We start from the raw sequence: 14,883 nt of genomic DNA, 5'->3' as shown, positions 1-14,883 counted from the left end.
TTTTGAATGAGGACCCACTTAATGACCTCATTTAAATATAATAGCCTCTTTAAAGACTCTATTTCCAAATGCAGTCCCATCCTGAGGTACTGGAGGTTAGTACTTCAATATATGAATTTATATATTGGGGACACTATTGAGCTCATGACACAAATCCCAGCTGGTGCAGGCTCCATCTCATCATGTGCTCCCACCATCTTTTGGCAGGTTCAGGGGTAAATGGCAAGGTGCACTGGCTAGTCAAGCCCTCTACTTGGAGACCCCACTGTTGACCTAAGTGAGTTACATGGGCATGTCTAACTTCAAAGGGCTTTGCAAGAGGAGAAGTGCATGCTACCTCATTCCTAGAGCAAAGAGAACCAGAGTATCTGCAGGGCCGGGGGTGGGGGGGATCACTTAATAACTCTCACGAAGTTCAATTTCAGAGATGCTAATGTAAAAAAAACACAAACATATAAAATATCTTCAAACTAATAGGAGATATAAGAGATTGTTGTTGCTGCACGGGAAGAGGGGCCATGAGTCGTCACCCTCCCGTCGCATTAATTTTCCCACCTAGAAAATGAATTAGCGACTTCTCTACCAATAATTTAATAATGATAAATTTGGTCATTGAAAAAAGAATGAAATTCTGCCAGGAATTCGTAAACTCTTTGGCTTCTGGAAGTAATCTGGTTTTATAGATTGAGCCCCTTTTCTTCCAAGCAGGTCCATGAGCTTAGAAAGCGTGCGTTATGAAGCACTGCTGTTTCTCTCTTCGTAATCAATTTCCTCTGCTTCTGGAGCTCTCAAGATACGTAGTCAGGTTACGGGATTGAGACTGAAGCCAGGCAGGTGTCACATTCCTCTCGCCATCATTGTTGGCCCAAGGATATACTCAGGACAAAACCTGAGATGATGGAAAGAAAATAGTTTCTTTTTTCCTGAGGCTGATGGCAAAGTTCTGTGCCTGAGGGAGCTTTCTCTCGCCCTGGGCATGATGCAGATCAGATAAAAGGTTCAAAGTTGCAGGAACTGTTTTGCCACCACAAGAATCCTGAGAATGAAGCCAACAAGTGTTGAGAGTTGTCAAGAAACCAGCCTTATTTAACCTTATTTGAACCCCTGGACCTAGCTGTGCCTGAAGGCAGGACTTTTCAATAGCACGAATCAAAACTTCTCTCTTTGGATAAAATGCTTTTGAGTTCGGTATTCTATCACTTGCTCCTGAAAAGGTCCTCATTGATACAAGGTGGAATAATGATTTTGAGCATTTAATCAAGTAAGAACCACAATACTGTGCCTGAGATCCAAAAGACACAGTTCAGTGTGATCTTCTTAGTAGTATATAAAAGTCCATTTCTATCAGTATTACCCATCAGAATTCCTGTCTTAGAATTTTATTCTTCGAATTGAGCTTTAGTTTCATACATAGCCATATGAAATTCACTAATTTATTTATCACCAAAACACCACTGCAGACATTATCTTATATATTACTCAATGGTGCTTTATAAGTAAGTTTCCTTTAGAAAAATCAATGTTAACGAAACACAAGGGAAGGGTATGCCCTCCTCCCTTCCTGAAAATATGTGAATAACTAATCTTATATTCTTTTGTGCTTTGGCTACCAGGAAGCTCAGAACTGTATTTAAGCCTCAGTCTCAGACTCTTCTATACCACCTTTTCATCAGGACATTTTTCTTTTCCTTGGTTCTTATGTTCTGTGACTCTATATATATGGTATTATGGACTTCCTTGGTGGCTCAGACGGTAAAGTGTCTGTCTACAATGCGGGAGACCTGGGTTCGATCCCTGGGTGGGGAAGATTCTCTGGAGAAGGAAAGGCAACCCACTTCATATATTGTAAAAAAACATGTATTGCATATGTTTCTGTTTTGCTCATTCCCTAGTGGAAGAAGCATGCCGCATCTACAGCGTGAAGGGGAAGACAGGGGCAACCAGAACCTGGGCCACCCTGCCGCCAAAGAACCTGTCCTCTTCCCACTCTAGTCACCGAGCTCCGGATATCACAGACTGCTCGACTGCCCTGCAGGGGCCACCAGGCCTGGTCGCCGAAGTGAGATGCCCCTGCCACTCTGGCTGCTCCCCCTGCAGCGGTTTCCCCCCGGCCGTCTGCCTGGCATCACCAGGCCTCATCTGACAGTATGGAGGACCGGCTGGCAGCGCCCTGGTCATGTTCCCTGCAACAGAGGCTGGGAAAGTGAAGGAGGTGAACTCTGCATTTCACTGAGATTCCCATGAAAGGAGTTCCCCAAACACAGGAAAGAGATTCAGATCCTGGGCAGCTAAACATAGGAAGAAAAATGTCCACAACACAAAATCCTTCATGATGTTGTCCCGAGAGTCTGAGAAGACGCTTTCAAAGGGAGTCTGTGAGGTTCCATAAATAGTTTAGCAAACCAGGTGCTCAGAAGTTGTGCTGACTCTCCTCTGGATCTGAGCAAAGACGGGGGTTATCGAAATCAGCTGGGCTTGTTAAGCCTGCCTGTGGCCACCGAACGAGGTTCCAAACACATGCTCTAAGGCACCCTGGAGATAGGGGGGCTGTGCGTCTCTCAAGGGTAACCCCCAAATTGAACAAAGCAACAAACCAGGTTGACGAGATGACTTCAAAAGCCAGAGCCTCTCAATTACTGAGAAATCAGCTGGAGAACATTATAGTTAAGCATAACTGAAGGCAGACAACTCATTAAAAGGATTGCCCTCGGTAATGAAAACCATACTGGCAGAGAGACTTAGCAGGGCTCAGGAAAGGCCCTGCGCATCCCGGGCCCAGAGTGCAAGTGCAGACACTCTGCTCTGGCTTCCACCCATGAGAAACATTCTGCTTCTTTCCTGGCATCGTTTTCTCCAGACTCATTCATTACTATTTCTGCCTTTATTTGCCCAGGGTATAGCACTTTACAAGGTGCTTGAATGTTCAGAATCTGCTTCCTAATGTTAAAAGAAGATGATTATGTATACTACGTGGAGCTGTTTAAAACAAGGTTGAAAACATTTGCGGGTGGGTGGGGCAGGTGTCTCTGGTCCCCTCAAGAATCTGGTGAAAACTGTATCTTCTTTCTAGGGACAATTACACATGTGTGCACACAGCTCCTTCCACAATTTTGCACGTAATTTGATGAGCCCACTGACATTCATGCATGGAAATTTAGAGGATTAGAGCGTGAAGAGCCTTGTAAGCCATGTTAAGGATCCAAAACTTTATCCAGAGGTCGTTTAGGATGCTACAGCAGGTAGGAACTGCTTTCAGCTTTCTCTGTGAGAGAGACACAGAATAACTGGTTTAAGCAAGATAGGTATTTTTCTCTATTGTGAAAGAATGCAGGAGTGGGCAGTTCACAGTTAACTGATATTCACAGTACTGTCAACATCCTAGGCTCTCCTTTATCTTTTAGCTCTGCTGTTCTTAGCACGTGCTCTCATCCTCAACATCTCTTCATGGCCATGAGACGGCTACTTGTTGCTCCAGTCATCACATTTGCATTCCAAAGGGGAGAAAGGGGAACTAGGTCACCTGGCTGGTGTGGAGAATTGCTTTGTGATGTGAAACACACACACACATGTCAGAATGGGTGATTAGGATCAGAGGAAGTCGTCAGGGATACACCCCCAGAGTCTGACCGAGGGGAAGAAGTCTTGTGGGCTGGGGAGGAAATCATGACTTCTAGCAGGTCCTGATTGAGACCAAAAGATCCTGAGCACTGAGAAGATGACAGCGCTTTCTCAAAAACATCTCCCCTTTGAGGAAGTCCAACAGCATTCTGATTTTTCCTGTCAATTTCCCAGAAGTCAACTTTATGGAGCTGTAACTTGCGTGCAATAAATGCACGTTTTTTTTTTTCTTTCTTTCTTTCTTTTTTTAATTTTTTTAATTTTAAAATCTTTAATTCTTACATGTGTTCCCAAACATGAACCCCCCTCCCACGTCCCTCCCCATAACATCTCTGTGGGTCATCCCCATGCACCAGCCCCAAGCATGCTGTATCCTGCGTGGACTGGCGATTCAATTCTTACATGATAGTATACATGATAGAATGCCATTCTCCCGAATCATCCCACCCTCTCCCTCTCCCTCTGAGTCCAAAAGTCCGTTATACACAGCTGTGTCCTTTTTCCTGTCTTGCATACAGGGTCGTCGTTGCCGTCTTCCTAAATTCCGTGTATATAAATGCACATGTTTTAAGCGCACAATTCAGTGATGTCTGTCAGGCGCGTACACACTTTGTGTAGCCCCAGTCAAGACCCTCCCATCATTACAGAGTGTCCCTCGTGCCCCACTCACTCAGCTCCTACGCCCCCTACCCCAGGCAACCACTCATCTGATACCTGTTATTACAAATGAGTTGGCCTGTTTTAGAAGTCACATAAGTGGAATCATTCAGAAAATATTCATTTGTGTCTGGTTTCTTGAGTTAGCATGAAACCTCTCAGATTCATCATGTTGCCTATCTGTAGTGTGTTTATTTCCGGGAGTATTTCTGTCGTATGAATATACCACAATTTGTTTATCCACTCATGTGTTGATGGATATTTGGGTTGTCTTCAGTTTGGGGCTATTATGAAAAGACTCATAAACATTCGTGTACAAGCCTTTTTAGAACATACATTAGTGTTGTCTTGGAATGCCTTGATCATATGGTAAGGTTTAACATTTTAAAAGTTATATGGTATGGTATATAGTTAAATATGGTGTACTTAGTGTTTTAAAGAAGCTGCCAAACTCTCTTCTGAAGTGGTTGTACCATTCTATCTTTCCAGTGGAGCATGAGTGTTTCCATTGTTCCACATCCTTAATAACAGCTGGTAGGGTCACACTTTTTTTTTGTTTAATTTTAGCCATTTCAATAGATATGAAGTGATACCTCATTGGGTTTAAATTTGTATTTCCCTGATGACCAACATATGTGCTTATTGGAAACTCATATGCCCTCTTTTGAGAAGCAAAAACTTTTGCTCATTAAAAAAAATTGAATTATTTGTCTCATTATCTGCTTGTATGAGTTCTTTTATATTCTGGATACAAGCCCTTTGCCAGATAATTATTTAGAAAATGCCTGCTCCCTATCTGTAGCTTGCCTTTGAATTTTCTTAACTGTGTCTTTTGAAGATTTAAATTTTGATAAAGTCAATTTATACTTCTTTGTTTATGGCTCATAACTTTTATTCCATCCAAGAAATCATTACCTACCCCACATTTGTAAAGATTTCCTCCTGTTATTTTTTTTTTTTCCAAAAATTAAACTTTTTTAAACTTTTACAAGAGTTGTATTTTATGTGTGGTGTGAGGTAAGGGTCACACTATGCATAAAATACAGGGGTTTTTTTTCCCCCCCAAATAGCCATATAGTAACATCTTGCACACTCGGCTGCTTTTTTTGGAAATAACAATCTATTGAAATGCTTTCTGTTTTCCCCTCACATTTTGGGGCCCTCTGCTTTGCCTGATGCATGCTGCATCTATCTGTGGAGCAGATTTTGAGTTCTGGTTTTCATAGTTTGAATCTGTGTTGCCTGTGGGTGATGCAGATGGAGACAGCTGTCAAGCTTGGGGTGGGCTGGAGCCCAGGGGGAAAGACTGAGCTGCAGACACAGAAGCAGGAGGTGCATTGCTCTGGGCAGACTCATCCCGGGGAAAAGCCACAGCTAGGTTCTCCCCGGGTTCCGCCAACCTGCCTTTCTTCCCCTGCCTCCTTGGCCTGGGAGTGGTAGCAACTTCCCTTATGGGCTCCCACATACTTAAGCTCTGTTCTGCTAAGTCACTTCAGTCGTGTATGACTCTGTGCGACCCCATAGATGTCAGCCCACCAGGCTCCCCCGCCCCTGGGATTCTCCAGGCAAGAACACTGGAGTGGGTTGCCATTTCCTTCTCCAATGCATGAAAGTGAAGTCGCTCAGTTGTGTCCGACTCTTAGCGACCCCATGGACTGCAGCCTACCAGGCTTCTCCATCCATGGGATTTTCCAGGCAAGCATACTGGAGTGGGGTGCCATTGCCTTCGCTGTTCTAACACCATTTAATAATTCTTAACTTGCTGCACCACCCACATACAGAAATCTTAGCTCCCCGACCAGGGATCGATCCCATGACCCCTGCACTTGCAGTGTGGAGTCTTAACCACTAGACCACCAGGAAATCCCTTTAATACCCTTTTGAATGCACAATCTGTTTCTTCCTGAGACTCTGTATGATACGCCCAATTATGAAACAGTTTATTGAAAGGTAATGTCCCTTATAATTCTCCCTGATGTTGAACACCCAGGCACATGCCTGACAGGCATCTATTCAGTCCATAACTGGCTAATGCTGAAGGCTTCCATTGCAAAGCCCTAACACGGGAAGCTAGACTTGGGTTGGCTGACAAAGGTAGTAGTTTTTGGTAATTTCTGAACTGTTCACAGAAGGAGGCACAGTGTTTTCCTGGAGGCCCTAGACTGTTAGCTCCTCAAGGGCAGGAATCTTTTCTGCATTCACTCATCCTCTGCTCTCCAGCATCCAGGAAAGGATAGCAAACACTGATGTGTTGGAAACCCTGCAGTGAGTACCTTCCTGCCCCTCTCCTCACACCCCCAGCAGCTTAGGATGGCCCCTCCAGCATTTTATAGGGAAAATACTTAAGTACTCAGATGGTAAAGAATCTGCCTGTAATGCAAGAGACCTGGGTTCAATCCTTGGGTCGGGAGGTTCCCCTGGAGAAGGGAATGGCAACCCACTCCAGTGTTCTTGCCTGGAGAATTTCATGGACAGAGGAGCCTGGCGAGCTACAGTCCACGGGGTCTCAAAGAGTCGAGCATGACTGAGTGACTAACACTTTCACTTTCACAATCTAGTGAGGGCATTCCAGAGCTTCCAAAACAGTGCAGGCGATGCGATGTCTTTTTATTTTGCTGACTCTGAATGTTTAAAGGAGTTTCTAGTCATTTGCTCCAGACCGTGAGGGCATAAATAAATCAGCCTGCCCTGGGGGTTCCAGGTGGAGTTGAGGCAATGGGAAAGGGCAGGGTCGGAGGAGAGAGGGATGCGGGCTGGAGAGGAGCCCCCGGTGGCGTGGCCGCCATGCTTCTCCTCGTGTGCGGGCCGGAGCCAGACCTGCTTCAAGTCCCGCCTCTGAGGCTTTGGGCCCAGGTCACTCCAACTCAGGCAGCTCAGCGAGAGGATCCGGGAAACACCCAGAGCTCCCTGTTCTGCCTCTTCCCTGCCTCCTCCCTGTCTCTCCTTGAAACGCTCTCCAGTGCTCATCACCTTCATACTGCAGGCAGGCCTCTCAAGTTGGCTGCCTCCGGGCCAAGCCTCCCACACTCTCTGATTCAGCGCTGCCTTCCCAGTCACAGGCCCCTCACTTGGGCCAGAAGCCCACTCCTGAAGCAATTACCATGCCCTGGGGGCGGGCCACACACCCATGAGCTTAGTCCTGGGCCGGTCCTCCACACTGGGGCTGTGGGGGTGGGAACCTGCCCAGATCGTACGGTCTGCGGGTGGAGAGAATGTGGTCCTCTCTCCTCACATACACACAAGTGAACCCAGAGCTGTTTTGGGAGAAAATGGCTGTGGATGCTGGGAGGCAAGTGACAAGCCTCCCAAGGTTTGCGGCAAGCCCTTCACTACTGATGTTTTAGAGAACAGGGATAAGTGGCAAGAATGCTCTGGGTTCACATTCTGCCTCAGCCACATATTAGTTGTGTGGACTCGGGCAAGTCGGCTTATTTGAGCCTCACTTGTAAAGTGGAGAACATGCCTCCCCATTCACAACCTGTGTGCAAATAAGCACTTGTAAAGGCCCCAATTTGGCACCCAGGTCACTGGCCAGCACTAAATGGTACCAATTATTGTTATAATTATTATCACTTCCAGGCTTGAGCCTCTGGGAGTCCGAAGATGCCCAAGGACCAGCTGCAGGTCATTAGACTTCATGTGGCTGACATCTGGGCTCAGAGGAGGGAGTGGTGAGGCGGTGTCTCTGTCATGAAGACCTGTGGGACCTACCTGGCTTGATGAGGGCCCAGGCCACAGGCTGGACTGGCAAACACCAGCGTGGAGGACGCAGGGCAGGCACCTGCCCAGCCTGGTGTGTCGTGACTTGTTTAGTGAAAGCCTGAGAGCACTGCCAACAGTCTTAGCTAAAGGCACATGGAAGGAGGTTCAGAGTCTCAGTGATTAGGGGAGAGGAAGGCCAAGGAAGCCTGGAAAATTCAGTGGTCAGTTGAATAACTATGTGGCCATCTGTTGAGCCCTTCCTGCTGATCAGACCGTGAGCTGAGTGCTTTGCGTCTGTGCAGATCTTCATGTCGCCTCGTGTGTCCGTTCTCCCTTCTCTCACAGGGTCAGAACCTCTGATTTTAAGCTGAGCACACCATCGTCCAGAAGAAAGGCAGCATGGCCCACTCTTCTTCTTTAGCTAAGAAGGATCACATTCTGATCAATGGGATGTGAGCACATGTGTGCAATGTCAATATCTTGCCCTTAAAGGAAAGGTGCCCTCCACACCCTGGCTGGCATGCAAGCGTGAAGGCGAGACGTCTGGCACTGGCAGAACAGAGCAATACTCTGAGGGTAGCAGAGCAACAAGGGAGAAGGAAGCTAGGTTCCCGGAGAACCATGGACTGCTGAATCAGCCCTGAATTGCCTATGCTTATGTGAGAAGTGGATCTCTGTATTGTGTAACAGGAGTTCTGTCTTAAAAGAGATTCTAGCAGTAATATACATTTTTATGATAACATATTCCCATCTGTTGTTGAGATGAGAAAAAAGGAGGTTCAAAAAAACTAATAACTTGCCCAGAGTGTATTGGTTAGTATAACACTATTGCTATAACAAATAGACCCAATACCAATCATACATGGTCTTAAACACTGATGGTTGTTTCTTGAACACCTAACAGTCTTGGGTATGTGACAAGCCAGTGTGGCAGTCTTCTCTGTCATCAGAAATGCAGGATAAAAGAGGTGCTTCCATCTTCAACATATAAATTTCAAATCTGTCCTGGAGGTCATCACTATTCCAGCCAGTAAGAAGGCGGGAAAGAGCATGGAGCAGGGCCAGAGAGAGTTTATGAATGAGGTCAGGAAGTGGCGTCCACCCTTTGCTCATATTTCATTGGCTAGAACTCAGTCACATGGCCAAAGTTAACTGCAAGGGAAGCTGGGAAAAGTAGTCTAGCTATGTGCCCAGGAAGAAGAGGAGACATTTTGCTAAAGAGCTTGATAGTCTCTGCCACACTCACATCACTCAGCCAGAAGTTGCAGAAGGGGACCTGGTCGGCTTGATTCTGAAGGTGAGTGTCTTTTGGCTTCTCTAAGTTGCCTCCCAGTTTCGAATCAGAGCTTTTGTTTGCTATCTGTTATGGTCTTTTGATGTGTCAACTTGGCTAGGCTACAGTCTCTAGTTATTCAGTCTAGGCTAGGAATATATTTCATAGATGTGATTAAAGTCCATAATCATTTGGCTTTAAATAAAGGGGATTATTCTGGGTAAGCTGGATGGGCCTGATTCAATCAGTTGACAGCTTTCTCCGATGGAGAAAAATGCACGACATGAGAGCTGTGAGTCAAGTTTTATTTGGGGCAAAATGAGGACTGCATCCCGGGAGACAGCATTTCAGATAGCTCCGAGAAACTGCTCCAGAGAGGCAGAGGGGAAGGTGAGTGTGTGATTTTGGTGGAGAGGGAGTACATGTAATCATGCACATATTTTTTGCAGTTTTCTGTTAGTCTTGTGAAGCTTCTGCTAGTTGCAAGAAGCAGTCGTCACCATGAAGGATTTTAGTGCTTTTCTATATGAGGAGATACAAGAACTAGGCTGACAGAATTGGCTCCTAAGAATATCTTATCTGAAGACCTGTTCTTACCAATCCCCTACCCCCAACTGTCCAAACACAGAATGTCTCATTTCTGCCCTCCACCCTAACTCCATTCAGGGGTTATTGCAGGTCAGCAGCTGCAGTAGCACACGACTTAATCCTTGTAGAGGCAGATGGCAAGTGCCAGGGAGTGAAGTTTGTTGAATGAATGAATGTTATCAAACCTCTCCCAAGGGTAGCCTCATTTCCATAAGCAATGCCTGAAGAGGACTTCACCCCTCAAAAGGCAATTATCCATGGAATTTCCACCTTGATGGCCATGGAGAAAAGGGATATTTTGGGGGTAGTGTGTTTAAAGAGCTTTCACAAATTGTACTCTCACACATGGCTGGGGAGGCCATTCATTTAAAAGAAAAACTAATGATTGTACAGTGAGATCAACATTTTCTAAAGGATTTTCTGCAGAATTTCAGTGTCAGGGAATATTAATAGGTGCTATAGACAGGTATACACATGGTTGCTCGATCAGATAATGTTTGAAGCACAGTACAACAAACACAAGTCCACACAGAGATGTGTGTACTGAACACACAACGCAAATCATGGATTTTGAAGACTTATAAGTAAGAGGCTATGAGATATCTCTTTAGGTTTTTTTATATTGATTGTCCAGTGAAATGATTTCTTTTGGTATATTGGGCTGAATAAAATGTTATTAAAATAAATTTTGTCTGTTCCCCTTTACTCTTTAGAAAGGAGGACATTTAGACTTTCACACGGGGCTTGTGTTCTGCTTCTATTGCTGTGTAGACCAAGGGGATATAGTGGTGACGAGAGCAGACGTAAGGAATCATAGTTCTTAAATTAGAAGAAATATTTTAAAACAATTTCTAAAAGGCTAAATGTAAACGAAAATGAAAAAGTGCATTTAAAAGCACAGAGGAGGTGAACATCAGATAGGCAAGAACAAAGCATTTCCTATTTTTTTTTTTCCAATTAGCTTTAAATGGGATCTAAAGGTGCCATCCTGATGTTTTAGCAGGAAACTCAGCTTTGGTCATTAAAGGGACTCTCCCGCCCCTGGGTTACATTAGGGAGAAGTTTTGGTGCCTTGACCACCCCAGCTCGCACTGATTGCCCAGGAGACACGCATTGCCTGTCCAGTATGTTCTTCTCCAATCTGTTGCACGAAGGGGGACCCCTTCCAGGGCCCAAGAGTGGGCTCTTGTCTGACACTCAGCCATGAATTGTCTGAGAAGACACATGTGCTGACAAAGACAGAGACTTTGCTGGGAAGGGGCTCCTGCGTGGAGAGTGAGAGGGTAAGGGCACCCAGGAGGACTGTTCTACCATGTGACTTGCAGTCTTGGGTTTTATGGTGATGGGGTTAGTTTCCAGGTTAACTCTGGTCAATCACTCTGACTCAGGGTCCTTCCTGGTGGAGCGCACATCACTCAGCCAAGATGGATTCCAGTGTGAAGGATTCTGGGAGGTTGATAGGATACGTGGTGTCTCCTCTCTCCTTTTGACCTTTCTAGAACTCTTCTGGTTGGTGGGAGCTTGTTAGTTCTGCATTCCTTGCCATGACCTCCTTTTGTAAGATAACTCAAGCAAATGGCTACTGTCTTGTCTGGCCAGGGTAGGTGCTTTTGGTCAGTGTTTCCCCTAACAAATCCACATGGGAATGAAGTCTTCAGAGAGAACGGGCACCTCAGAGAGTAGGATCATACCACATACCAGGGTCTTGCTGTCCCTAGGGCACTACAGCTGGGGGATTGATCTCTCTCCCTGGACCCAGATATATCCCTTTCCTTGCTCTCTGTGTCCTTACCTCTCCCCTCTCTCTTCACCCCCAACACACATCTACATCTTTCTGACCCTGAATGTCATCTCTTTAGCCAGCTCAAGCCAGAGGTCTATGACCCACAACATGAGGGTTGAATCTAGCCTAATGATGTTTTGGGGGAAACACACACACAGGTTTTAATTTGACTTGAATGCCAACGTTTAAAGTCATGTTCTTTCACACAAAAATCTAAATTTCCAACTTCTCTTGAAATGTTAGAGGGTATCGTAACCCTGGACCTCTGTTTCTACGGCAACAGATGGTTGGAGGGAGCACTTGCATCCATTTCATTCCTCTTAGTGACTGCACAGTTTTTTACTGTTTGTGTGAATTTTATATCCTTTTGGATCGAAAGTAAACTAAAATTGGATTATTTTGAGAAGCAGGGCCAGGCCTGGGGTTAAGAGAGTGGGATGTCTGGGCTGCAGAACTGCACAGCACCTCCTGGAGCTTTGTCCCTGGGGCATCTTGCTCACCAGACCCTAGCCCTGAACTTCCTGGGGCTTTTTTCTTCCAACACATCCCTGTCTTCTGACAGCTTCTTTTATATTTATGCCATCGAGCTACATACAAATAGGGGCCTGGCCACGGGTCCTCAGTAAACCAGAGGAGGGCCCTCGCAGGAGAAGGTAAGGCAGAAACCAGGTGGCAGTGAGCCTCGCAGGAAATGCAGGCATAGGGCTTGCAGGGTGAGTGCTCTCAGCACTTTTGCTTGCAGAGGGCAGAGGGTGACGGCGTGCTAGCTGGATGTGGGCTGAGTGAAGAGTTCTGCTTCGTTTTGACTTAAAAGATGAGAAACCAGAATGGGCTTGTAGGAGACTGGTTGTGTGTGCCCAGTCACGTCCAACTCTTTGCAGCCTTAGACTGTAGCCCACCAGGCTCCTCTGTCCATGGGGTTTTCCAGGGCTACAGTCCGTCCCCTCCTCCCATCTTGCCCACAGCCCTTGGAGGAGAGGGTGCCCTCATCCTGATCCTACAGATGAGGCAGCCAAACTCAGAAAGGCTTGCTCAAGACACATGTGAAATCTTCTCTGAAATACCGCATTTGGGGGTTGGTGAAATAAGTGCTTTGGCGTGTGCACACACACGCAAGCCTCTGCGATATTGCTTGTGGTATACGTCCAAAGAGGGCTGGTCATAGTGAAAGACACTAGGCGATGTAAGGTTCGGGCGTTCAGGCCATGTGCCTTCTTAGGTTTCTCCCAACACCCTTTCAGGAGATGCCCTTGAGTAATGCGTAGGGATGGTTTTCTGTCTCTCCAGCAGGGAGTCAAACTAGGGAGACTGGTGGTGGAAGTCTGGAGTTGGTGTCTTTCAGGCCCCAACCTATGCACCCTGTGCTCCACCCTCTAAAACTCCCACACAAATGTGTGGTATGCTGCCGCTGCTGCTGCTGCTAAGTTGCGTCAGTCGTGTCCGACTCTGTGCGACCCCATGGACAGCAGCCCACCAGGCTCCCCCGTCCCTGGGATTCTCCAGGCAAGAACCCTGGAGTGGGTTGCCATTTCCTTCTCCAAAGCATGAAGTAAAAAGTGAAAGTGAAGTCGCTCAGTCGTGTCTGACTCTTAGCGACCCCATGGACTGCAGCCCACCAGGCTCCTCCGTCCATGGGATTTTCCAGGCAAGAGTACTGGGGTGGGGTGCCATTGCCTTCTGCAAATATGCAGTATAATTATAAAAACTTGAATTACAGGTGTAACTTGTTCCCACATCAGCAGGACCGTATTGCTACATGACCTACAGGTCATATGATAATGGTGTGACATCACGGTGAAGAGTCGTGTTGCAATTACGTAAGCATGGTCGTTCTGGGTGCTTGCGTGGTTCTCTGCAGTGCCGCAGATCCCAGCGAGCGGGTGACCATCGCCACGTGTGGCTGGTTTTACAGCAGAGCTGGGATTGAGCTCACGTGCGTCTGATCCCAAAGCCAAGAGAGAAGGGATAAAGGGTCAGATTTGGACAAGAAACAGCCCACTTGTCTTGCTGAGACAGGAGCCAGGAAGGAAAGGATAAGCGTGCCTGCAGGTACAATTGTGTGAAGCTAATGTGTGGGTGTGTGGACAGAAAGTCGCTGGTGGTCTTTTTGTTAACTTTATAGATGCAAAATTGAAAAATAAAATTCTCTATATGCAATTTAATTTTTTGATGTATGTCTACATCAGAAGTGAGATGATCACCACGATCGAGCTAATTAACATAGGCAAGATCATTTGCTAAGTGCAGGAGGGAACTGCGGAGATGAGGTTTGGAAGAGGAGTTGAATGTCTGGGACAGTTGCACTGGCCTGGGAATGAGGGAGCTCGCCAGGGGACACCAGCAGTATTTTAAGGCATCACTGAGATCTGGGTTGAATCTGGAGATCATGACGTTGAAGTGACTCCATTGTGGCTGACGTGGTCTTTCCCAGCAGCTCTCTGTAGCCTGAGAGCTGGAACCAGGAAGGCCAGTAGTCAGATTTATCTAGGATTAGGTTTTGCTAAGTGGGAACAATAGAAAGAAAAGGGAACCAAGGGAATTGATAAGGAGGGGTCCAAGTGAACAGTTGTGTAAGATGGTGTATTAATCAGCTTTGTCTCCACTGTAATTGACCAAATCCCAACTTCAAGTGGCTTAAATATTGAGCAAATCCAGGGCTGTGACAGTTTCAGGCATGGCTGGATCCAGGCATAAACAATGTTACCAAGACATTGTCTTTATCTCTTATGGCTTTCTTGAGTTGGCTTCACTTTTAGTAGTCCCTTCCCCTGCAGTATTCATCTCTGCCCCTTGAAGCTCCAGGTCTGCAACCAAGTAATTTAGCAACTCTAGCTGAAAGGAAGCTGCACTTTCCCAAGAGTTCCAGCAAATATCATATAAGATCTGCTCACAGTCTACCAAGCCAGGTCACGTGCCATTCCTCAACCGATGACCATGTCCAGGGGAAGCCAGTTCTCTGATTGTCCAGGTCGAGGTCATGTGTTCATCTCTGGAGTGAGTCCTGCATGAGACACAGACAGAGGAAGGATCCTCTGCACATGAGGAGGAGAAGAAGAGAGGCCACAAGCTAAAGGTGTGAAAAAATGGTGATGGGAGCAAGGGGGAGGGGGAGCAGAAAGGGCGGGAGGCTGAGATGGCGGAATCAGTTTAGACGAGAAACTAGCATGCATGAGGATTCTCATCAGGGCAGACCTCAGAATAAATGCGAGGACTGAGCTTCAGGGTTTGCACTTTACAAGGATGTTAGCTGCAAGCAATAAAA

General features: G+C 46.3%; 1 long non-coding RNA gene across 3 annotated transcripts in view; it reads left to right on the top strand.

Moving 5' to 3' along the window:
* LOC121816785 (uncharacterized) overlaps positions 1 to 4,993 on the top strand; it is a 118,082-nt gene extending 113,089 nt beyond the window's left edge. For all 3 annotated transcript variants that reach the window (XR_006056474.2, XR_009596705.1, XR_006056475.2), the window contains one exon: positions 1,893 to 4,993. This is a non-coding gene — a long non-coding RNA (uncharacterized LOC121816785). The remainder of the gene's footprint in view (positions 1 to 1,892) is intronic.
* The last annotated feature ends 9,890 nt before the right edge of the window (positions 4,994 to 14,883 follow it).

The sequence above is a fragment of the Ovis aries genome, chromosome 16 (assembly GCF_016772045.2).
Source record: "Ovis aries strain OAR_USU_Benz2616 breed Rambouillet chromosome 16, ARS-UI_Ramb_v3.0, whole genome shotgun sequence".
Classification (NCBI taxonomy): domain Eukaryota; kingdom Metazoa; phylum Chordata; class Mammalia; order Artiodactyla; family Bovidae; genus Ovis; species Ovis aries.
This window is presented reverse-complemented; position numbering and strand designations above follow the sequence as displayed.